Source organism: Rhinatrema bivittatum, chromosome 6, assembly GCF_901001135.1.
Source record: "Rhinatrema bivittatum chromosome 6, aRhiBiv1.1, whole genome shotgun sequence".
Lineage (NCBI taxonomy): Eukaryota > Metazoa > Chordata > Amphibia > Gymnophiona > Rhinatrematidae > Rhinatrema > Rhinatrema bivittatum.
In genome coordinates this window covers 177468313-177494392 of record NC_042620.1, presented here as the reverse complement: position 1 = coordinate 177494392, position 26080 = coordinate 177468313, and the positions used below count along the sequence as shown (strand labels likewise).

The 26080-nt window shown below is 42.2% G+C and overlaps 1 protein-coding gene and 1 long non-coding RNA gene across 2 annotated transcripts in view; one reads left to right on the top strand and one right to left on the bottom strand.

The window, feature by feature from the left end:
• Positions 1 to 26080, top strand: part of NME9 (NME/NM23 family member 9) — a 316239-nt gene that overhangs the window by 211193 nt on the left and 78966 nt on the right. The gene's annotated exons all lie outside the window — the stretch shown is intronic.
• Positions 1 to 26080, bottom strand: part of LOC115093851 — a 70111-nt gene that overhangs the window by 11692 nt on the left and 32339 nt on the right. The window lies entirely within an intron of this gene.

Genomic DNA, 26080 nt, shown 5'->3' with positions numbered 1-26080 from the left:
AAAACATGAGGTGAGATCCACCTACAATGTCTTCGAAACAGCAGCGAGAGTGGCTACAGTGGGCATTGGCGTCCATAGGATGGCCTGACTCCAAGCATCGGACCTCTGCCTGGAGGTCCAGGAGAAGCTGGCTGATCTGTCCTGCACAGGAGAGAATCTCTTTGGGGACAAGGTCAGGGATGCAGTAGCCCAATTGAAGAACCACCTTAAGACCCTGCAACAGCTATCGGCTACTGCTTCCAACCCACCATCCTCCACCAGGAAATCCTCACAGCAAAGTTCAAGGAAGTCCTTCTACCGCCAAAGAAAATATTACCCTCCCACCTTCCGGGCACATATGCCTCGTGCTGGTTCCAGGGGTCGTCCTTGCCGACAGCGGATCGCCAAGCCCCAAAGAGCCCCGCTATAGGAATGAGAGTCAGCCCGCCATAACCCCAGCATCCTGCCCCCCAGTAGGGGGCAGGCTATTTTGCTTCATCCACTGTTTGCCCTTTTTTACATCAGACCAGTGGGTTCTCAAGATCATCCGCCGGGGTTATTGGCTGAATTTCAGGGACATCCCAGAGGCAGGAGCAGCAGAACCCGTTCTCTTCCGCCAGCAGGGGCAAAGGTTCTACTCAAGGTATTTCTTGATACCAAAGAGAACTGGGGGGGGGGGGGGGGAGCGGGGGGCTACTCCCCATTTTTATTTTAGGATATTGAACAAATTCCTGCAATCCCTCTCCTCAGCAGAAGAGACTGACTTTGCTTCCTCGACTTGAAAGATGCCTACGCCCACATTGCGATCTTCCCGAATCAGAGGAAGTATCTTCACTTTGTGGTAGGAGAAGCTCACAACCAGTATCTAGTACTCCCTTTTGGCCAAGCCTCAGCCCCTCGGGTTTTCACCAAGTGTCTGGCAGTGGTGGGGACGCACCTCAGGTGTTAGGTGGTGCATATGTTCCCCTACCTGGACAACTGGCTAATCAAGAACGCCTCCCAATGGGGACACTACGCTCTGACACTGGCTGTTCCCAGTTCCTCAGGTTAAAAGGGGAGGTGAAAGAAGCTATTTTAGCCAAAAGATCTTCATTCAAAAATTGGAAGAAGGATCCAACAGAAGAAAATAGGATAAAGCATAAACATTGGCAAGTTAAATGTAAGACATTGATAAGACAGGCTAAGAGAGAATTTGAAAAGAAGTTGGCTATAGAGACAAAAACTCACAGTAAAAACTTTTTAAAATATATCCGAAGCAGAAAGCCTGTGAGGGAGTCAGTTGGACCATTAGATGATCGAGGTTTTAAAGGGGCACTTAGAGAAGATAAGGCCATCGCGGAAAGATTAAATGATTTCTTTGCTTCGGTGTTTACTGAAGAGGATGTTGGGGAAGTACCCGTAATGGAGAAGGTTTTTCATGGGTAATGATTCAGATGGATTGAATCAAATCACGGTGAAGCTAGAAGATGTGGTAGGCCTGATTGACAAACTGAAGAGTAGTAAATCACCCGGACCGGATGGTATACACCCCAGAGTTCTGAAGGAACTAAAAAATGAAATTTCAGACCTATTAGTAAAAATTTATAATTTATCATTAAAGTCATCCATTGTACCTGAAGACTGGAGAATAGCAAATGTAACCCCAATATTTAAAAAGGACTCCAGGGGCGATCCGGGAAACTACAGACCGGTTAGCCTGACTTCAGTACCAGGAAAAATAGTGGAAAGTGTTCTAAACATCAAAATCAGAAAACATATAGAAAGACATGGTTTAATGGAACAAAGTCAGCATGGCTTTACCCAGGGCAAGTCTTGCCTCACAAATCTGCTTCACTTTTTTGAAGGAGTTAATAAACATGTGGATAAAGGTGAACCGGTAGATATAGTATACTTGGATTTTCAGAAGGCGTTTGACAAAGTTCCTCATGAGAGGCTTCTAGGAAAAGTAAAAAGTCATGGGATAGGTGGCGATGTCCTTTCATGGATTGCAAACTGGCTAAAAGACAGGAAACAGAGAGTAGGATTAAATGGACAATTTTCTCAGTGGAAGGGAGTGGGCAGTGGAGCGCCTCAGGGATCTGTATTGGGACCCTTACTGGTATCTGCTCCATTGGGACCTATCAGTCAGGGAGCCTATCCATCTGGGGTCCTCACCCGATCTGATAACACAAGATCAGACTGCACCATCCAAACCTCCGAGCATTAGCCTTGACAGCCTGGATGTTGAACGCCTAGACCTGCAACCCCTGGACCTCTCTGACGATGTGTTTCAGGTGCTGGTAGCTTCCAGGAAGCCTTCCACCCGGACGTCTTACCAACTGAAGTGGAGGAGGTTTTCCATCTGGTGTGAGGGACATGGCTTAGATCCATTCACCTGCCCCACCCCAAGTTTCTTGGGCTATTTGTGGCACCTCTCTGAGGCTGGGCTTAAAACCACCTCCGTCAGAGTCTACCTAAGTGTGGTTAGTGCTTACCATCAAGGTGTTACAGTCTCATCCATCTCTGTTCAGCCCAGAGTAGGTTGCTTTATGCAGGGCTTGCTTCAACTGAAGCTCACCTTCCGGCCTCCTGTTGTGTCCTGGGACCTGAACCTTGTGTTAGCGTGGCTCATGCACCATCTCTTTTGAGCCTATGTGCTCCTGCAACCTGAAGTTCCTCACCTGGAAAGTTTTTTTCCTGGTGGCAATCACTTTGGCGAGCAGGGTTATTGAGTTTCAGGCATTTGTTATGTATCAGCCCTAATCAAAATTCTTTCGTGATTGGGTCGTGCTCCGTACACATCCCAAGTTCCTACCTAAGGTGGTGACTGATTTTCATTTCAATCAGTCCATTACTCTGCCCACCTTTTTTCTGAGGCCCCATTCTCACCAGGGCGGATGGGCTTTACGCACGGATTGTAGGAGGCGCCCTAGCCTTCTTCTTAGAATGCACAGCAGGCCACAGACAATCCACTCAACTCTTCATATCTTTCAATAAGAATAGATTAGGAGTTGTGGTGGATAAACAAACTCTATCCAACTGGCTAGCAGATTCCGTTTCCTTCTGCTACGCACAAGCGGGCCTTCAGCTGGGAAGCCGAGTTAAAGCTCACTCTGTGAAAGCAAAGGCAGTGTTGGTAGCTCACTTAAGGGCAGTCCCATCACCAAAATCTGCAAGGCTGCGACCTGGAGTTCTTTACACATGTTCGCTGCCCATTACATTACTGTCTAGACAAGGATGGTCGTCAGGATAGTAGCTTCGGCCAATCTGTCCTTTGGAACTTCTTCCAGGTTTAAACCTAACTCTTCCTGCCTAAGGCCCACTGTTAGGGTTCAGGCTGCCTCAGTTACCAACAGCACCGTAGTTTCTTGTGCCCTGTTGGCACCCAGTCAGGGGCTGTTGGTCCTTCTTTTATCCGGGAGCAGCCTCTAGCTTGGTATTCACCCACATGTGAGGACTACCATCCTGCTTGTCCTAGGAAAAAGCAGAGTTGCTTCCCCTTAACAGCTGTTCTCGTTGGACAGCAGGATGTTAGTCCTCAGGAAACTTGCCCGCCTCACCGTGGAGTTGGGTTCTCCTAAGTTTGGTTATTTTATTTTTTCACTTGTGAATTCTACGTTACGAGACCCCGCATGCACATGTGGATAGTGGCATGCTGGGCATGTTCCGTATGTCGGTCAAAGCTTCTAGAAACTTTGACAAAAGTATTCCACGCCGGGCTCCATCTGATGATTTCACCCATGTGTGAGGACTAACATCCCGCTGTCCTAGGAGAACACCTGTTACAGGTAAACAACTCTGCTGTCTCTCTCCAAGCTTGAAGTTTTTCGCCTGTGCAGCTATGTGCCTCTTCCCGCGCATTTTGAGCTGTTCTCCTCAGTTTGATTTTTTCTGCGCTTTGCAGGTACATGTAGAGTAATCTCTCTCGATTGTTTTTCTCCTCTCAAAAAAAAAAAAGCACTTTTAAGTGCTACCATGCTGAAAGCTCTGGCTTTCAATATTACCAGTGTGGGAAGATCATGTCGGTAACCAATGGGCACAATTACTGTTACCTGTACCTCAGTCCCAAACATAACCAAGCGGCCTGCAGGCACTGTGGAAGGATATCTCCCAGGGCCCAACACCAGAGTCGCTAAAATTCAGAAGCTGCGAGAGGAAGTTTCAGGATCCTAATCCCCTTCTCCGAGGGAAGGAAAATCCACTCAGTTCTCTCTAGGCCCAAAGACTCACTACCCAGCTCCAGTAAGCCTCATCAGTCGGATCCAAAGGAAAGCAAAAATAGGCCGTAAAAGCTTTGTCATTGATGCACATTTCATCTAAAGAATCGACACATAAAATTGCGTCTGATCAATCCATGCAGGAAAAACCTTTAACCGCATCATCGCAGATAAAAGCAACGCAAATCAAAGCATCAGAAATGAAGGTGTCGAACACGACACAAGGGAAAAGTATCAGAATCGACATAAGATAAGGCGTCAACGAAATTGACGCAGATGAAAACGTCTTAGAAGATACTTGTGAAAACATCACAAAAGGAGGTACAAACAAAGGAATCTGACAAATCAAAGCAACATAATACATCGGCGAAGTCGATCAAACAATATTATCAAAGACATCAAAACAAGTTACAGCATAACACAAGTCGACGCACACTAAAGCGTCGGGAGATTTGATGCACACGAAGTCAAGACAGGTCAGTAAGTCCCCTTCATCTAAACTTTGAGAACACAGGCCCTCAATAAACCTTGAAGCTCTTTCCAAATTTATTCTTTGACCAAAACAAATCCCACCATCACACACATCTTTCCTACAACTATCTGATCAAGAGATGGAGGAAGACTCTCCAGTTGAAGTGGTGTCCTTCCCAGATTCAGTTCATTCAGACGGGGAACTTTCTTTAAGTCATCGTATACACACTTCTCTTTTTTATGAGAGCCTCTACAGGACAAACCTGATCTCTCACTAATGGAGCCTCCAGTGCCCAGAACTAAGGCACCAGGGGAAAATATCCTTAAAGCAGCACTTCCCCCGCCAAAAAAGAAAAATTCCAGACCTGAGCCTTCTCCAGGTTCTGTCTCTCAGTCCTCATGGGACAGGTCACTAGTGAAACCGTCTACCAAAAGAAAAGCGCCAGGGACAACTATGGAGGAAATTATGGCACAGATTACCTCCATCTTAAAATCCTTCTTTGTCAACCTGCCTTCACAGCAAATATCTATTCTTCCTCACTCTTCAGTTTGATCCAAGGAGAATCGTTCCCCTCACTCCGATCACCCTCAGTCACCTACCAGCATGGACCTTAGTCCACAAGATTCAGAAAGTCCTTCAATTTCACCAGTACCGATTGACCACCTTGACGAGTTACCATCATCTTCTCCAGGAAGTTTGACGGGTATCCCTTCAGACCCACCAGAACTGTCACAGTGTTCCTCACCTCCTGAGAATTTAACCTATTCAAAATTTTTGGAGAAAGTGGTAACTCTTGAAAGTGGAAACCCACAGTATTCCCCACCCTAGAGTAGAGACAGTGGGTATCTTAAAGATCTTAGAGGTTCTGTCAGAACCAACCGCTCTCCCTTCACATACACTGTTAGATTCAGTAATGGATAAGGCATGGGAATCCCCCCCCCCCCCATGCCATAGTAACAACATCTAGAAAATTAGACCTGAAATACAGAATGCGAAAATCTACCCACTACAGCATGGTTCAAATCCCACATGTCTCTGTAGTTGTGGAGTCAGCCATGAAAAAGGCAAAAAAGATGAGGCTACATTCAAACACACCTCCCGGAAGGGATAACAGTTTACTAGATGAATTTGGAGAAAAATATTACAAAATTCCATGCTAAATGCTCATATACAGCAACACCAGTTTTACATAACACAATATCTATATGAATGCATCCAAAACCTGAAACCCTTCATCTCTATGGGACAAGGAGATGCAGAGACACCACAACCATTAGCAGACTTGCAGAAAGGTTTACGACATCTCCTGAGAACTACCTATGAAGCTTACAACATATCGGCCCAGTCTTCGGCAACTTCCATTGCAGCCAGACACCTAGCTTGGCTTTGCTTTAGTGGAATACGCGAAGATGTCCACAAGAAATTGGCAAATTTGCCATGTAAAGATGACAGCCTTTTCAGTGAGAAGTTGAGAGAAACAGATTCTCAAATAAAAGAACAGAATGTGGTGGTACAATCCTTATCCTCACCCACAGACACAAACTACCACCAAAAAATGTTATTCTCAATATAAGAGAGGCTTCTACCAATGTAGATCGTATAGAGGTTATCAACCATATTACCACCCCTACAGGTCACCCTCCTATCATAGAAACATAGAAACATAGAAATGACGGCAGAAGAAGACCAAACGGCCCATCCAGTCTGCCCAGCAAGTTTCACACATTTTTTCTCTCATACTTATCTGTTTCTCTTAGCTCTTGGTTCTATTTACCTTCCTCCCCCACCATTGAAATATCTAGCTTGATTAGTTAGGGGTAGTAGGGGTAGTAACCGCCACAATAAGCAAGCTACACCCATGCTTATTTGTTTTACCCAGACTATGTTATACAGTCCTTATTGGTTGTTTTTCTTCTCCCCTGCTGTTGAAGCAGGGAGCTATGCTGGAAATGCAGGGAGCTATGCTGGAAATGCGTGATGTATCAGTCTTCTCCCATGCCGTTGAAGCAGAGAGCCATGCTGGATATGCATCGAAAGTGAAGTATCAGACACATTTGGTTGGGGTAATAACCGCCGTAACAAGCCAGCTACTCCCCGCTTTGTGAGTGCGAACCCTTTTTTCTTCTCCCCTGTCGTTGAAGCAGAGAACTATGCTGTATATGCATTGAAGGTGAAGTATCAGGCTTATTTGGTTTGGGGTAGTAACCGCCGTAACAAGCCAGCTACTCCCCTCTTTGTGAGTGTAAATCCATTTTTCCACATTTCCTCTTGCTGTTGAAGCTTAGAGCGATGTTGGAGTCACAGTAAGCATGTGCATGTTTATTGAATAAGGGTATTGTCTCCAGGCAGTAGCTGTCATTCTGGTGAGTCACCCACTCTTCATTGGCGGCCTCTTGACTTTATGGATCCACAGTGTTTATCCCACGCCCCTTTGAAGTCCTTCACAGTTCTGGTCTTCACCACATCCTCCGGAAGGGCATTCCAGGCGTCCACCACCCTCTCCGTGAAGAAATATTTCCTGACATTGGTTCTGAATCTTCCTCCCTGGAGCTTCAAATCGTGACCCCTGGTTCTGCTGATTTTTTTCCTACGGAACAGGTTTGTCGTTGTCTTTGGATCATTAAAACCTTTCAAGTATCTGAAAGTCTGTATCATATCACCTCTGCTCCTCCTTTCCTCCAGGGTGTACATATTTAGATTCTTCAATCTCTCCTCGTACGTCATGCGATGAAGATCCTCCACCTTCCTGGTCGCCCTTCTCTGTACCGCTTCCATCTTGTCTTTTTTTTTTTTTTTTTTTTTAACTTTTTATTTATCAGTTTTATAATCATTACAAGCATCAACTTGTGTTAGAATATCCTACCGCACAGGATATAGGAATAAAAATATCAAATTATACTTATTAAACAGTAACAACATGATACATGCTATGCTTAAGGCCAAAAATATAAGAAATGGGGGAGAGCTTACAATAGAGCGTTAAGCAAAGAAAACATATTATACATATAAGTAAATAATGGTGGCCTGGACGATTCTCCTCAAATTAACAATACACCTAACAGCATGCTTATATGGGGCCAGAATGTGAGTCCAGGAATGCCCGCAACTGAACAGGGTCAAAAAAGATATAGCGTTGATCTTGATATGTTAGGCAACATTTACATGGAAATTGAAGTTTAAATGTGATTCCTTTCTGAATTGCCTCTCCTCTCATACCCAAGAAAATTTTTCTTCTCAATTGGGTCTGTTTTACCAGGTCTTGGTAACACCAGACCTTTTGGCCAAAAAATAACATTTGACTATTTCTAAAATAGTACTTAAAAACATTATTTTTGTCCATTAGAAATGTAAATGTAACTAGTAGTGATCTACGAGTTACCACATGCAGATCCTGAGATGAGTCCAATAAATTAGACAATTCTGGTGGTTCTTGGTGCTCAGCTTCTACTCTTGCACTTGTAGGGAGGTAATATGCTTTTGATATCATTGGTTTCAATTCCTCTGGTATCTTTAATGTTTGAGAGACATACAACTTGAAAAGTTCAACAGGAGAAATATTTTTAAGAACTGGAAAGTTCAGAAATCTTAAATTGTGGGCTCTCAACACATTTTCTATTTTCTCTAATCTTTTATCGACCTCCATTTCTTTTTGTATTATAGTTGAGTTCACATTTTCCACTACTTTAACTTTTTCTTCCATTTTGTCTATTCTATTTTTCTGTGTTTTTATCTCCGTTGCATTTTCTTTTACTTGTTGTTTGATTTCTATAACTTCTTTGGTTAAACCCAGAATAGCTTTTTCCAAGGATTGGAGAGCTTTCCAGATGGTATTTAGTGAAATCTCGGGTTCTTTTATGGAAATTGTCTTTGTTGGAGCAGCCTGGATTTTTTCTGTGCCCCCACATGCTGCTGCACTGGCTCCACTCCCCGGGCGTGAAGATCTCATCCCTGCTTCGAGACCGGGTCCCACTCCACCCTCAACACCACCGGGTAGTACCTTGTCTCGGTGCTCAAGTATAGTAAGTCCTTCCTCCTCCTGCGTCTGTCTGGGTGCCTCAGCCTCTCCACGGATCATCTCCGCGGCGCTTTTTTCACCCTGCAGGCTGCTTTCTTCTCGTGGGCCCGATGGTGGTGCCGGCCTTTCCGGTGAGCCGGGGCTTAAAGATATTTCGGTCGGGGACGTTGGCTCACGCTCCAGAGCACAATCCCCAGCGACCTTTCCATCCGGCGTTTGAGGAGACACAGCAGGAAAAAAGCTTCCGATCCGAGGTTGCAAGGTTTCGAGGGGTGTGGAGGAACTTTCTCCAACCCTCACCCGAGCCTTACGCTTTGTGTGGGGCATAGTGGGAATTTTTCGTAGTAATTCGTCGGGAGCTCAAAAACGCTGCGACCGTTCAGGACGCCATCTTGGAAAGCTCTCTTCCATCTTGTCTTTGTCTTTTTGTAGATACGGTCTCCAGAACTGAACACAGTACTCCAGGTGAGGCCTCACCAAGGACCTGTACAAGGGAATAATCACTTCCCTTTTCTTACTCGATATTCCTCTCTCTATGCAGCCCAGCATTCTTCTGGCTTTTGCTATCGCCTTGTCGCATTGTTTCGCAGACTTCATATCATTAGACACTATCACCCCAAGGTCCCTCTCCTGCTCCATGCACATCAGCTTTTCCCCCCCCCCCATCGAATACTGTTCATTCGGATTTCCACTCCCCATATGCATGACTTTGCACTTCTTGGCATTGAATCTGAGCTGCCATATCTTCGACCACTCTTCCAGTTTCCTTAGATCCCGTCTCATTCTCTCCACTCCTTCCGGCGTGTCCACTCTGTTGCTGATCTTCGTGTCATCCGCAAAAAGACAAACCTTACCTTCTATCCCGTCCGCAATGTCGCTCACAAAGATATTGAACAGGACCGGTCCCAACACCGATCCTTGCGGTACACCACTTAAAACCGCTCTCTCTTCAGAGAAGGTTCCATTTACCATCACACATTGTCTTCTGTCTGTCAGCCAATTTGCAATCCAGGTCACCACCTCGGCCCTCACTCCTAAGCTTCTGGTTTTATTCACCAGTCTCCTGTGCGGAACCGTATCAAAAGCTTTGCTGAAATCCAAGTATATGATATCAAGCGCTCTTCCTCGATCCAATTCCTTGGTTACCCAGTCAAAAAAGTTAATCAGATTTGTCTGACAGGATCTTCCCCTGGTGAATCCATGTTGCCTCTGGTCCATCAATTCTCCGGACTGTAGATAGTTCCCTATTCTCTCTTTCAGCAGTGACTCCATTACTTTTCCCACCACCGAAGTGAGGCTAACCGGTCTGTAGTTGCCAGCCTCCTCCCTGTTCCCACTCTTGTGAAGCGGGACCACCACCGCTCTTCTCCAATCACTTGGCACCACTCCCGTTTCTAGGGATCTATTGAACAGGTCACACAGCGGAGCTGCCAGAACATCTCTGAGCTCCCTCAATATCCTTGGATGAATCCCATCAGGCCCCATGGCTTTGTCCATTTTCAGGTTCTTTAGCTCTTCCCACACATTTTCTACTGTAAAAGGATTTATATCCATTCCACTTCCCTCCAGATTCTTGTTGTGTAGAGATGGTCCTTCTCCAGGGTCTTCTTTAGTGAACACAGAGCTGAAGTATTCGTTTAATATTTCTGCCATTTCTTCGTCTCTCTCCACACATTGATCATTACCACCTTTCAATTTCACTATACCACTTTGGACCTTTCTCTTTTCGCTGATGTATCTGAAAAATGTTTTGTCACCATTTTTTATCTCCTTGGCAATCCTCTCTTCTGCTTGACTCTTTGCCAACTTGATTAATTTCTTTGTCTCCCTCAGTTGATACAAATATTCTTCTTTGTGCTCCTCCCTTTGGGATCTTTTATATTTCTTGAATGCTGTTCTTTTAGCTTTAATTTTGTCAGCCACCTCCTTTGAGAACCAGATAGGTTTCAATTTTCTTTTGCTTTTCTTTACATTTCTAACATATAGAGCAGTTGCCTTGGTGATTGCTCCTTTTAGATTGGTCCACTGTTGATCCACATCTCTCTCGTTCTCCCATCCTTTAAGTTCTTCCTCCAGGTACTTCCCCATTTCCTCAAAGTCTGTGTTTTTGAACTGTAAAACTCGGGTCTTTGTGGTTCTTTTCCCTATTCTTTTAGTGATATTAAACCATACCGTTTGATGATCACTGGGGCTGAGGTGGGTGCCCACCTGGACATCGGAGACATTATCTCCATTAGTGAGCACTAAGTCGAGTATAGCTCCTTCTCTCGTGGGTTCCAACACCATTTGTTTGAACAAAGATACTTGCATGGCATCCACTATCGCTCTACTATTTTTAGATTCTGCAGATGGGATTTTCCAGTCTACATCTGGCATATTAAAGTCACCCACGATCACCACTTCTCCCTTCTTACCTATCTTATGGATGTCTTCAACCAGATCTCTGTCCAGCTCTTCCTTTTGGTTTGGAGGCCTGTAAACCACTCCAATATAAATGGACGCTCCGTCATCTTTTTTTAGGTCGACCCATAGAGCTTCTTCCTTACCCCAACTTCCTTGTAGCTCAGATGCTTGGATGTTGTTTCTAACATAAAGAGCCACACCTCCCCCTTTTCTATCCTCTCTGTCCTTCCTTAACAAGTTGTAGCCTGGTATTGTTGTATCCCATTCATGAGATTCTGTGAACCATGTCTCTGTGATAGCAACAATGTCCAATTCTGCCTCAGCCATTAGGGCCTGCAGATCTGGGATTTTATTTCCCAAACTATGAGCATTTGTGGTCATAGCCTTCCAGGTACTCTCTTTAAGATTATTGCTTTTCCTGGACTCCTTATAAGATATTAGTTGAGATTTGTTATTCACTTCACTCTCTCTTTTTGTAGTTGTGCCACTGTTGACAGAGTTATCCATCTCAATTAGATTTTTCTTTTGCTTATGGATCTTGAAATACTACATGCATTGTATTTTCTCTCTCTTTGCTGGTAACACTTAATGTTTTTCTCAAGAACTTCTTCAGTTTTTAATATAGAGAAGGCTTGTTGTTCTTTTTGCATTTGGTACATTGTGTGTCTCCTCATCACAGGTCTAATTCTACCAGAGCCCACTGTAATCCTGGATTGTAAAGAATTTCTTAATGACCTGTTTGAGTGGGGGGGTGTACCTGTTGGCTGCCCATCTGTCAAGAATGGGTGACTGTGGGGCCTACCTGAGCCTACTGAAAATCCTTTTCTTGACTCCTGGCTTTTCTGTGATATTGGGGAATTATTTTCTGAGTAATGCAATGTGGGTGTATTACTTTTAATTGAAACTAATTGATCTTTAATCTCAGTCAGCTCCTTTTTCAAGGAAGAGAGTTGTGCACAAATTGGGCAAGCCCTAAGTTTCCAGATGACTTCCCTGACAATAAATGCTCCACAATGGTTACATTGGATAGTCCTCATTTTGATAAATTTATCTGATGGATAACACCTGAGGAACAACTAAATTACCAATTTATCCTGTTGCCAATTGTATTTAGGTAGACTATATTAGAACAACCAACCTAGGGGTGGGTGGGTAGAGGGGTAGGGTGGGAGGGAAGCAGACAGAATAGCAAAATTAAAGCTATGTAAAAAGGCTTAATTTAAAGAAATCTTAGCTTTGCCAAGTAAGTTGGACTGTAGTCTCGCCTCTCTCTTTCAAGCAGACTGACTAGAGCTGGCCTGATCACCTTCTATGATCCACAAGTCACCTGTTAAGTGTCTTGTTAAAAACTCCCTCTTTTTTTTTTCTTTTGTTTGGTATATGTTATGATTGCTTTTGGAAAAGGCAACACAAAACAATTTAAATCACTTATAACAATATCTGGAGAAATAGGCACTTAGAATAACAGTAGACAGAATAGCAAAATTAAAGCTATGTAAAAAGGCTTAATTTAAAGAAATCTTAGCTTTGCCAAGTAAGTTGGACTGTAGTCTCGCCTCTCTCTTTCAAGCAGACTGACTAGAGCTGGCCTGATCACCTTCTATGATCCACAAGTCACCTGTTAAGTGTCTTGTTAAAAACTCCCTCTTTTTTTTTCTTTTGTTTGGTATATGTTATGATTGCTTTTGGAAAAGGCAACACAAAACAATTTAAATCACTTATAACAATATCTGGAGAAATAGGCACTTAGAATAACAGTAGACAGAATAGCAAAATTAAAGCTATGTAAAAAGGCTTAATTTAAAGAAATCTTAGCTTTGCCAAGTAAGTTGGACTGTAGTCTCGCCTCTCTCTTTCAAGCAGACTGACTAGAGCTGGCCTGATCACCTTCTATGATCCACAAGTCACCTGTTAAGTGTCTTGTTAAAAACTCCCTCTTTTTTTTTTCTTTTGTTTGGTATATGTTATGATTGCTTTTGGAAAAGGCAACACAAAACAATTTAAATCACTTATAACAATATCTGGAGAAATAGGCACTTAGAATAACAGTAGACAGAATAGCAAAATTAAAGCTATGTAAAAAGGCTTAATTTAAAGAAATCTTAGCTTTGCCAAGTAAGTTGGACTGTAGTCTCGCCTCTCTCTTTCAAGCAGACTGACTAGAGCTGGCCTGATCACCTTCTATGATCCACAAGTCACCTGTTAAGTGTCTTGTTAAAAACTCCCTCTTTTTTTTTTCTTTTGTTTGGTATATGTTATGATTGCTTTTGGAAAAGGCAACACAAAACAATTTAAATCACTTATAACAATATCTGGAGAAATAGGCACTTAGAATAACAGTAGACAGAATAGCAAAATTAAAGCTATGTAAAAAGGCTTAATTTAAAGAAATCTTAGCTTTGGCCAAGTAAGTTGGACTGTAGTCTCGCCTCTCTCTTTCAAGCAGACTGACTAGAGCTGGCCTGATCACCTTCTATGATCCACAAGTCACCTGTTAAGTGTCTTGTTAAAAACTCCCTCTTTTTTTTTTCTTTTGTTTGGTATATGTTATGATTGCTTTTGGAAAAGGCAACACAAAACAATTTAAATCACTTATAACAATATCTGGAGAAATAGGCACTTAGAATAACAGTAGACAGAATAGCAAAATTAAAGCTATGTAAAAAGGCTTAATTTAAAGAAATCTTAGCTTTGCCAAGTAAGTGGACTGTAGTCTCGCCTCTCTCTTTCAAGCAGACTGACTAGAGCTGGCCTGATCACCTTCTATGATCCACAAGTCACCTGTTAAGTGTCTTGTTAAAAACTCCCTCTTTTTTTTTTCTTTTGTTTGGTATATGTTATGATTGCTTTTGGAAAAGGCAACACAAAACAATTTAAATCACTTATAACAATATCTGGAGAAATAGGCACTTAGAATAACAGTAGACAGAATAGCAAAATTAAAGCTATGTAAAAAGGCTTAATTTAAAGAAATCTTAGCTTTGCCAAGTAAGTTGGACTGTAGTCTCGCCTCTCTCTTTCAAGCAGACTGACTAGAGCTGGCCTGATCACCTTCTATGATCCACAAGTCACCTGTTAAGTGTCTTGTTAAAAACTCCCTCTTTTTTTTTTCTTTTGTTTGGTATATGTTATGATTGCTTTTGGAAAAGGCAACACAAAACAATTTAAATCACTTATAACAATATCTGGAGAAATAGGCACTTAGAATAACAGTAGACAGAATAGCAAAATTAAAGCTATGTAAAAAGGCTTAATTTAAAGAAATCTTAGCTTTGCCAAGTAAGTTGGACTGTAGTCTCGCCTCTCTCTTTCAAGCAGACTGACTAGAGCTGGCCTGATCACCTTCTATGATCCACAAGTCACCTGTTAAGTGTCTTGTTAAAAACTCCCTCTTTTTTTTTCTTTGTTTGGTATATGTTATGATTGCTTTTGGAAAAGGCAACACAAAACAATTTAAATCACTTATAACAATATCTGGAGAAATAGGCACTTAGAATAACAGTAGACAGAATAGCAAAATTAAAGCTATGTAAAAAGGCTTAATTTAAAGAAATCTTAGCTTTGCCAAGTAAGTTGGACTGTAGTCTCGCCTCTCTCTTTCAAGCAGACTGACTAGAGCTGGCCTGATCACCTTCTATGATCCACAAGTCACCTGTTAAGTGTCTTGTTAAAACTCCCTCTTTTTTTTTCTTTTGTTTGGTATATGTTATGATTGCTTTTGGAAAAGGCAACACAAAACAATTTAAATCACTTATAACAATATCTGGAGAAATAGGCACTTAGAATAACAGTAGACAGAATAGCAAATTAAAGCTATGTAAAAAGGCTTAATTTAAAGAAATCTTAGCTTTGCCAAGTAAGTTGGACTGTAGTCTCGCCTCTCTCTTTCAAGCAGACTGACTAGAGCTGGCCTGATCACCTTCTATGATCCACAAGTCACCTGTTAAGTGTCTTGTTAAAAACTCCCTCTTTTTTTTTTCTTTTGTTTGGTATATGTTATGATTGCTTTTGGAAAAGGCAACACAAAACAATTTAAATCACTTATAACAATATCTGGAGAAATAGGCACTTAGAATAACAGTAGACAGAATAGCAAAATTAAAGCTATGTAAAAAGGCTTAATTTAAAGAAATCTTAGCTTTGCCAAGTAAGTTGGACTGTAGTCTCGCCTCTCTCTTTCAAGCAGACTGACTAGAGCTGGCCTGATCACCTTCTATGATCCACAAGTCACCTGTTAAGTGTCTTGTTAAAAACTCCCTCTTTTTTTTTCTTTTGTTTGGTATATGTTATGATTGCTTTTGGAAAAGGCAACACAAAACAATTTAAATCACTTATAACAATATCTGGAGAAATAGGCACTTAGAATAACAGTAGACAGAATAGCAAAATTAAAGCTATGTAAAAAGGCTTAATTTAAAGAAATCTTAGCTTTGCCAAGTAAGTTGGACTGTAGTCTCGCCTCTCTCTTTCAAGCAGACTGACTAGAGCTGGCCTGATCACCTTCTATGATCCACAAGTCACCTGTTAAGTGTCTTGTTAAAAACTCCCTCTTTTTTTTTTCTTTTGTTTGGTATATGTTATGATTGCTTTTGGAAAAGGCAACACAAAACAATTTAAATCACTTATAACAATATCTGGAGAAATAGGCACTTAGAATAACAGTAGACAGAATAGCAAAATTAAAGCTATGTAAAAAGGCTTAATTTAAAGAAATCTTAGCTTTGCCAAGTAAGTTGGACTGTAGTCTCGCCTCTCTCTTTCAAGCAGACTGACTAGAGCTGGCCTGATCACCTTCTATGATCCACAAGTCACCTGTTAAGTGTCTTGTTAAAAACTCCCTCTTTTTTTTTCTTTTGTTTGGTATATGTTATGATTGCTTTTGGAAAAGGCAACACAAAACAATTTAAATCACTTATAACAATATCTGGAGAAATAGGCACTTAGAATAACAGTAGACAGAATAGCAAAATTAAAGCTATGTAAAAAGGCTTAATTTAAAGAAATCTTAGCTTTGCCAAGTAAGTTGGACTGTAGTCTCGCCTCTCTCTTTCAAGCAGACTGACTAGAGCTGGCCTGATCACCTTCTATGATCCACAAGTCACCTGTTAAGTGTCTTGTTAAAAACTCCCTCTTTTTTTTTTCTTTTGTTTGGTATATGTTATGATTGCTTTTGGAAAAGGCAACACAAAACAATTTAAATCACTTATAACAATATCTGGAGAAATAGGCACTTAGAATAACAGTAGACAGAATAGCAAAATTAAAGCTATGTAAAAAGGCTTAATTTAAAGAAATCTTAGCTTTGCCAAGTAAGTTGGACTGTAGTCTCGCCTCTCTCTTTCAAGCAGACTGACTAGAGCTGGCCTGATCACCTTCTATGATCCACAAGTCACCTGTTAAGTGTCTTGTTAAAAACTCCCTCTTTTTTTTTCTTTTGTTTGGTATATGTTATGATTGCTTTTGGAAAAGGCAACACAAAACAATTTAAATCACTTATAACAATATCTGGAGAAATAGGCACTTAGAATAACAGTAGACAGAATAGCAAAATTAAAGCTATGTAAAAGGCTTAATTTAAAGAAATCTTAGCTTTGCCAAGTAAGTTGGACTGTAGTCTCGCCTCTCTCTTTCAAGCAGACTGACTAGAGCTGGCCTGATCACCTTCTATGATCCACAAGTCACCTGTTAAGTGTCTTGTTAAAAACTCCCTCTTTTTTTTTTCTTTTGTTTGGTATATGTTATGATTGCTTTTGGAAAAGGCAACACAAAACAATTTAAATCACTTATAACAATATCTGGAGAAATAGGCACTTAGAATAACAGTAGACAGAATAGCAAAATTAAAGCTATGTAAAAAGGCTTAATTTAAAGAAATCTTAGCTTTGCCAAGTAAGTTGGACTGTAGTCTCGCCTCTCTCTTTCAAGCAGACTGACTAGAGCTGGCCTGATCACCTTCTATGATCCACAAGTCACCTGTTAAGTGTCTTGTTAAAAACTCCCTCTTTTTTTTTTCTTTTGTTTGGTATATGTTATGATTGCTTTTGGAAAAGGCAACACAAAACAATTTAAATCACTTATAACAATATCTGGAGAAATAGGCACTTAGAATAACAGTAGACAGAATAGCAAAATTAAAGCTATGTAAAAAGGCTTAATTTAAAGAAATCTTAGCTTTGCCAAGTAAGTTGGACTGTAGTCTCGCCTCTCTCTTTCAAGCAGACTGACTAGAGCTGGCCTGATCACCTTCTATGATCCACAAGTCACCTGTTAAGTGTCTTGTTAAAAACTCCCTCTTTTTTTTTTCTTTTGTTTGGTATATGTTATGATTGCTTTTGGAAAAGGCAACACAAAACAATTTAAATCACTTATAACAATATCTGGAGAAATAGGCACTTAGAATAACAGTAGACAGAATAGCAAAATTAAAGCTATGTAAAAAGGCTTAATTTAAAGAAATCTTAGCTTTGCCAAGTAAGTTGGACTGTAGTCTCGCCTCTCTCTTTCAAGCAGACTGACTAGAGCTGGCCTGATCACCTTCTATGATCCACAAGTCACCTGTTAAGTGTCTTGTTAAAAACTCCCTCTTTTTTTTTCTTTTGTTTGGTATATGTTATGATTGCTTTTGGAAAAGGCAACACAAAACAATTTAAATCACTTATAACAATATCTGGAGAAATAGGCACTTAGAATAACAGTAGACAGAATAGCAAAATTAAAGCTATGTAAAAAGGCTTAATTTAAAGAAATCTTAGCTTTGCCAAGTAAGTTGGACTGTAGTCTCGCCTCTCTCTTTCAAGCAGACTGACTAGAGCTGGCCTGATCACCTTCTATGATCCACAAGTCACCTGTTAAGTGTCTTGTTAAAAACTCCCTCTTTTTTTTTCTTTTGTTTGGTATATGTTATGATTGCTTTTGGAAAAGGCAACACAAAACAATTTAAATCACTTATAACAATATCTGGAGAAATAGGCACTTAGAATAACAGTAGACAGAATAGCAAAATTAAAGCTATGTAAAAAGGCTTAATTTAAAGAAATCTTAGCTTTGCCAAGTAAGTTGGACTGTAGTCTCGCCTCTCTCTTTCAAGCAGACTGACTAGAGCTGGCCTGATCACCTTCTATGATCCACAAGTCACCTGTTAAGTGTCTTGTTAAAAACTCCCTCTTTTTTTTTTCTTTTGTTTGGTATATGTTATGATTGCTTTTGGAAAAGGCAACACAAAACAATTTAAATCACTTATAACAATATCTGGAGAAATAGGCACTTAGAATAACAGTAGACAGAATAGCAAAATTAAAGCTATGTAAAAAGGCTTAATTTAAAGAAATCTTAGCTTTGCCAAGTAAGTTGGACTGTAGTCTCGCCTCTCTCTTTCAAGCAACAAGATCGCAGGGTCAATAGCCTCAGCAAAGCATCCATCCAAGAGGTCAACAACCCCAGAAAATGCACCAACCACAAGCCCAAAAACAGAACCTTTTGAGGAACAACCAGTCACAACACCCACAGCATATCAGGGGCAGAATTTAATCTTTCTTCCAGCCTGGTCCAAGATCACGACCAATCAATGGGTCCTCGATATAATATCCCAGGGATACAAACTGGATTTCACTCATCTATCCCTGTTACCACACCCAGTAGCCCCCACGACATGTTCTCACATTCCTATACTTCATCAAGAAGAGAGACCTCTGCTAAGAAAACAAGCAATATGTCCTCTTCCGCCTTCTCAAATCAACAAATCCTTCTATTCCCAATACTTCCTCATACCCAAAGGTTGGGAGGTCTCCATCCCATTCTGGATTTATGTTCTCTCAACAAGTTTATCAAGAGGCAAAAGTTCAAAATGACCTCTTTGAAATTGATCCTCCCCTTTTTACAACCCAATGATTGGATGTGCTCTCTGGACCTGAAAGATGTATACACTCACATTCCCATCCACAGGGCCTATTGGCATTACCTTTATTTCCAGATTGGGAACCAACATTACCAATACAAGGTTCTCCCTTCTGGACTCTCATCTGCCCCGAGAGTCTTCACGAAATGTTTGTGGTAGTTGTGACTCACGAAAACAGGGAATCAGAATTTTCCCATATCTCGACAACTGGTTCATTATCTCTCCAAATCCACAAACATTGCAAAACCAGCTGAAGGAAACAATTCAATGCGTAGAAGAACTGGGATTGATCATAAACTACAAAACATCCCATCTACATCCTTCACAAATTCTTCAGTTCACTGGGGCAAAGATTTACACCCCCCAATGCAGGGTATTCCTGCTTCGAGACAGGGCTCAGACCACCCGGTCCCAGTGCTGATTTTTTCAACAAAGGACTTTTACTACAGTACGCTGAGTACTAGTCTTATTAGGACACATGGCAGTAGCGATACATGTGGTTCCTCATTCCCGTCTTCACATGTGACAATTACAATTGTGTTTAAAATCTCAAAGGAATCAGCGAAATCAACTGATGTCAAAAAGGATTCGAATAACAACCTCAATGAGAAGACAACTCATGGCGGCTAAAACATTTGGTGTTGACAATGGGAGCACATTTCAGGAATCCTCCTCATCAATTGATAGTCATGACAGATGCATTAACAAAGGGTTGTGGAGCCTATCTCCTTCATTTAAAGATGCAAGGTCCCCAACAGAACGTCATTTCCAGATAAATCTCTTAGAATTAAGAACAATCCGATGCATACTTTCCAACCAACACAAGTGGCCATGTTCTACATAAACAAGGAAGGAAGGTCAGGTTCCAATACTCTGCAAGGAGGCAATACAGAGCTGGGAATGGGCAGAAGAGAACAGAACAATCCTTCAGGCATCTTATGTGCCAGGATTAGCGAACACCAAAGCAGACAAACTCAGCAGAATATTCCACCCGCACGAGTGGTCCCTAGACCAAGGGATAGCGAGCGATCTTTTCAATCACTGGGGAACTCAATGCGTAGATCATTTTCCAATGGAACCCAACACAAAACTAGAAACCTGTTGCTCAATTCTTCCCAGCACATGAAGAATATCCCAGGATGTGTTCCTGATTCCTTGGTCAATAGGCCTGTTATATGCCTATCCCCCAATTCCACTAATATCCTGCACGATACAGGGCAGACTTGATACTTATTGTTCTGGCATGGCCAAGACAGTCGTGATTTGCTTATCTAGTACATCTTTCCACTCAGCCACCAGTGTTTCTCAGAAACAGCGCAAAGTTGCTGACGCAGGAGAATGGAACTCTCATTCACCTGATGCACTCTTCTCTCCAATTGACAGCATGGATATTAAGTGGGAAGTCCTAGGACATTTCCAGCTACCGCCACATATCACTGATGTGTTAATAGCAGCCAGAAAACCATCCACCAGGAAGAATTATGCCTTCAAGTGGAAAAGATACCCCAATTGGTGCTACCAATGGAGAATTGACCCTCTCACTTGCTCCCCATAGAGCTTGCTAGCATACCTATACTCACTTTCTACCCCAGGCTTAGCAGTGTCATCCATATGGGTTCACCTTAGCACTGTAACGGCTTATCACACTGCAGATGGAATTTCCTCAATCTCTTCTCATCCTTTGAGATCAAGATTTATGAGGGGTTTGCTACAAATTCACCCGCTACTACAAAAGCCTCCTGTACCATGGGACATAAACATTGTCCTGGAAAGCTTAATGGAGACTCCCTTTGAACCCATGGAGTAGTCATCCTTGAAACACATCACTTGGAAAGTACCTTTCTTTGTAGCAGTCACATCAGTCAGAAGAGTAAGTGAACTCCAAGCCCTAGTGATTAGTTATCCGTACCTGCAGTTCCACCACAACAAGTTCTTATTGCATACACACCCGTCCTTTCTACCTAAAGTGGTTTCAGCCTTCTACTTAAACCAGTCAATTTCATTACCCACCTTCTTCCCTAAACCACATAAAAATAAAAGACAAAAGGCACTTCACACATTAGACTGCAAAAGAGCACTGGCATATTATAAAAGAAGAACTCAAATGATTAGACATACATCTCAACTTTTCATCTCTTTTAATCCAAATGACCCTGGGAAAGCAGTAATGAAAAGGAAACTATCAAATTGGATAACTCAATGCATCCAATTCTGCTACTCATCACATTCAAATGTGGTCCATAATCCATTTAAAGCACATCAAGCTAGAGCTACAGTGACTTCATTAGCACACTTGCATGACATACCAATTCAAGAAATTTGTAAAGCAGCGACATGGTTATCAATTGACACTTTCACATCCCATTACTGTCTCGATCAACAGTCAGAAGCTGACAGTGCATTGTGGTCAGCAGTGTTACATCAAGTCCAGCAACAGTAATAGCTGTCCACAAACAATAGGTTGCTAGTGATGACTGAAGCACAAGCAACCTTCAGCTTGGGAGTCCCAGACAGCATGGCTAAATAAGCCTGCTTATTGACAGAAAAAAGCAAGTTTGATTACCAGAAATGGATGATTTAGCCCTCCCACCTCCTTGGACAGCCATCAGATACCTTCCTATATCTGCTTAATTAACAACTGAGGAGAACCGCTCGAAATGCGCGTGAAGAGACACACAGCTGCACAGGCAAAAAAAACCTCTTCAAGCTTGAAGAGAGACAGCTCTGCCCCATGACGCACGAATAACATTACCCAGACAGCATGGCTAAAACATCATGTTATCTACAGAAAACACCATTTATGGTAAGCAGACTTGCTTTTTCTCTAGTTCCTTGTGAGTTCAGGTATGCAGATTGCCTAAAATATTTATTTATTTTTATTTTGCCATGAAATCCAATGCTCTTAGAAGCCAAGAAGGAAACATACATAGTATTAAAAACAGACAAACTAAACTGCGTCAACTGCTGCAGGAATCACTGACCAATTTCTCCTGAATGGAAACCTTGACTGGTGAAGAAGGATGTGTTAGTGGATGAGTGTTCAGAATTGTTGTATGCAAACTCTGCTATAGGAAGCAGTTGCAACCAGTTGGTTTGCTGATAATTGCAAAAGCAATGCATATATTGCTCCAGGGTTTGGTTTAGGCACTCTATTTGTCCATTAGACTGAGGGCGAAAGGCTGATGACAAGTGGTGTTGAATGCCTAAGAGCCTGTGATCTCCTTCTAAAACCTGGCTACAAATTGCAGTTCTTGGTCTGACACAATGTGGAGTGGAAACCTGTGTAACCAAATTGCTTCCTTTACCAGGAGTTCCATTATCTCTTGGGAGAAAGGAAGACTGGTAATGTTGGTGCCTATTTTTGAGAATGAATCCACAAAAACCAAGATTGTGGACTTACCTTAGGATACTGGGAGATCAGTAACAAAGTCCAGGGAAATCCATTGTTTTGGCACGATACTTTGTTGCAAGCACAGAACTCTCAGGAGAACACATTCTCTGTGACGTCTTTGCTCCAACTGGGCCACAAAAAGTCCGAGATGATCAGTTTCTTGGTTTTATGGAGCAAGGTAAGCGTGGCCAGGTCAGAGAGCCAAATGTGACTTATTGAAGAGGCAAATGTGTACTGGCAAGGCTGGGTTACATAGGGCTGGAGCTTGGGTGTGGTATGAGCAGTAAGGAGGAGCTTGGCAAGGCTGGAAGTTAAGCTTGCTGAGCACTCCTGGTGGAGAGGAGGCTGCCCCACAGGCTGAGTCAGGTAGTCAGTGAGGAGATGGCTTGGGTAGCTTGGAAAAGAGCTCTCTAAAGGCTTCTGCTGGTGGGGAGGCATCACTGCAGGTAGATGCAGGAAACGGTTAGCCTGTGAAACTGGCAATATCCTAACATGAGCTAATTCATCCTTGATATATGGGGGCCAGGCCCCAATGGAAGTGAGCATGCAGGTATTGCAGAGGCTTCTTTTTAAAGAAAAATGAGAACAGAGTCTAGAGGAGACCAGGGATTTTAGTAAGCAGCAGTTCAGAAAGTAACTGAATACATGCGGTGCTTAGGCAGAGTCATCACCCAATTCCATGGCTATTCTCCAAATGTTGATCCCACAGGTGCAGGTTACAGCTGGGACTTAATGGTCAGAGATTACCTGAGGGCCTAGACGTGTGTCTGAAGTCAGATATGCATTAGGAATCAGGGCCAGTCAGACAGTGTTAACACAGAGAAGGCCTCAGAAGAATGCTTGAACCAGTGAGAATGTGTCAAGCGGGGTCTCCTTATATACAGCTTCCAACTAGGGGACACACTGAAGGTTGTTCCAATTGAGAGCTTCCACAGGTAGGCTAGGTAATTACTACCAAAGTGTTTCAAGGTCCTGTGGCTAATCCTGAGAGTCTGTGCCTTGAGCTCCACGGGTCACGCTACATCTGCTCCTGAGCAAGTGTTACTTTATCAAAAGTATGCATGTAAAAGTTTCTCAGGAAAGCCTACTACAAATGCAGGAAAAAGTACATGCTTAATCAAGTTATGTGCATACTTTTTCCCTGCACATCAAGCCATGTAAATCCTTTTGAAAATTACCCCCTTTATGCAAATAAATTCATTTTGCTGCATAAAAATGGCTTTTGAAAATTGACCCTCTCCTGCACAACCTCAATGTAGGTACTTTTTATCTGTGGATAAAGGGGACGGGAATAGGTGGGGGAAGGAAAGTGTACATGGTACAAGAAGTATGTACCTCAGAATATTTTCAAAAAGAAACTCCATTACAAGTTTTCCTTTGAAAATAATTTTGTTCGCACAGACCTGAAAGCTGCATTGAGGAACTGAAAATTATCCCCGTATGTAATAAAATATGTAAAGGCTTTAAAGCTAAATTTACGCAAGTCTTTTTTAGATATTTTTTTTAATTCTAAAGTAGCTTTACTGATTATTTATTTGAACTTTCTTGTATCCTGCTACTTCCTAATACATGTCCAGCATGGGTTACAAGCTTGCATCCATAAAAACATCACAATATAACATTAAACAAACACAACACTACATTTAAGCTAAAACATAAAATTCATTACTGATGCAAGCCATCACATTTCAGTTAAAAGTTTCTTCAAACACATAATCTTAATACATTTTCTAAAAAACTTTAAATCCTGCTGCTCGCAAAGCCAGGCTGGCAATTTGTGTTAGGAATGTGCACCCTTGGGCTGGTTGAGACAGATGGTGTTGCACTGTGGGGAGCCCACAGTGGACGTCGCAGCCGGGAGGCGGCGCTGAAGAGGTTGTCCTGAAGGCTTCACCACTGGAAGCCCGAGGTCCCCCCAGGAGGAACCCATAGGGATCAGGGCCTCTTGGACTTAGGTGCGATCCTCTACGACCGAGGACCAGAAGAGAAGCCCGAAGAGGAAGTCCAGTGAGGCAGCTGAGCCCAGCATGTCTGAAGAGACTTCACCTTTGGAAGCCCGTGGCCCCCTGGGAGGAGCCCGTGAGGGCCTGAGCCGCTGGGACTTAGGTGAAACCTCCAGGCGAGTGAAGAACAGGATACCTGAGGAAGAGGAGATGGCTGAAGCTGGAGTCCAGGGACAAGCCAAGGTTGGAAGCTGGGAGTCAGATGCCGAAGACAAAGCCAGGGATGGAAGCTGAAGCCGGAGTCAGTGGACGAAGCAGGGTCGGAAGCCAGAAGCCGAAGACAAAGCCAGGGACGGAAGCTGAAGCCGGAGTCAGTGGACGAAGCAGGGTCGGAAGCCAGAAGTCAGAAGCTGAAGACGATCAGGGATCCAGATGCAGCAACTAGAAACTCTAACAGAGTGAACCTCATTGCAAGGCAAGGCATTGAGGCAGCTGCAGGGTTTAAAACCCTGCAGTGTCTGACGTCATCACTAGGGCTGTCCTTCAGTTCCCGCGCTGGCCCCTTTAAAACTGCTGCCCCCTGCGTGCGCGCGCACCTAGGGGCAGGGCCAGTGATGGAGGATCGGCAGCATCTCCCTCGCAGAGGGAACGCCACAGCAGGAGGTAATTTGGGCCTAGGCAACCGAAGGAGGCTTCCAGCGGCCGGGGCTGGCCGCGAAGTAAGAGGAGGTCCTGGGGCATGGCCCGGGACCGTAACATTTGTTTCATTCAGTTGCCCTAAATGTTTTAGGAACAACCATATCAAGCATCATCTTTATTGTTTTCATAGAAAAACAAGAAAAATTAAAACAAGAATCTGATTGGTCCATATTGACTATGATCTGATAAATGACATCATACACACTACACAAACTAATCAGCTTCCTTTTCCTGTGGGATAATTTGTGCCAGAGTTATGAACATGACTCTTCTCAGGAATTCAAAGGAAATTTAGGGAAGCAGTTTGAAGAATTTAAAAACCAATCATCCAGCTCTCCAGCAGACAGACCCAAACAGCTCTCCCAATCATCCAGCTCTCCAGCAGACAGACTCAAACAGCTCTCCCAATCATCCAGCTCTCCAGCAGACAGACTCAAACAGCTCTCCCAATCATCCAGCTCTCCAGCAGACAGACTCAAACAGCTCTCCCAATCATCCAGCTCTCCAGCAGACAGACACAAGCATCACTCTCAAACTGCTCCAAGCTCTCGCAACCAATCAGCTCTCCAGGGGACTCTTCCTTCCACAGTCGGACTAGCTCTCCACCACGACCCATTCCATTCCTAGAGAAGTCAACATGCAAATCTTCCCTATCCCTATCATATACCACCGCCACCTCTATCATTCGAAGGCCTTTCAACAACCATCAAGACACACTACTAGATCCCTCATTCCAATCATGACGTCCCCTCTCATGCAGTTGCTAGGTCTCACCATGTTCTCCCTTACTCTACTCAACGCACAATCTCTGACAAAGAAAACCCACATCCTTAATGATTTCCTCTCAGACTCAAAGCCGGACATCTGTGCCATCACGGAAACCTGGCTAAAAAGCTCGGACACAGCCCTAATAAACCAATTACCGATACACCTTTATGACATTATCTCGATCCCCAGACAAAAGAAACGAGGAGGAGATCTTCTTTTAGCTACCAAAAAGGAATTCAAACTCAACTCATTTCCAATCAAAACCACCACACCTACAAAACTCGAATTAGGTCTTTTTAAATCTAAGCATCTACAAATTC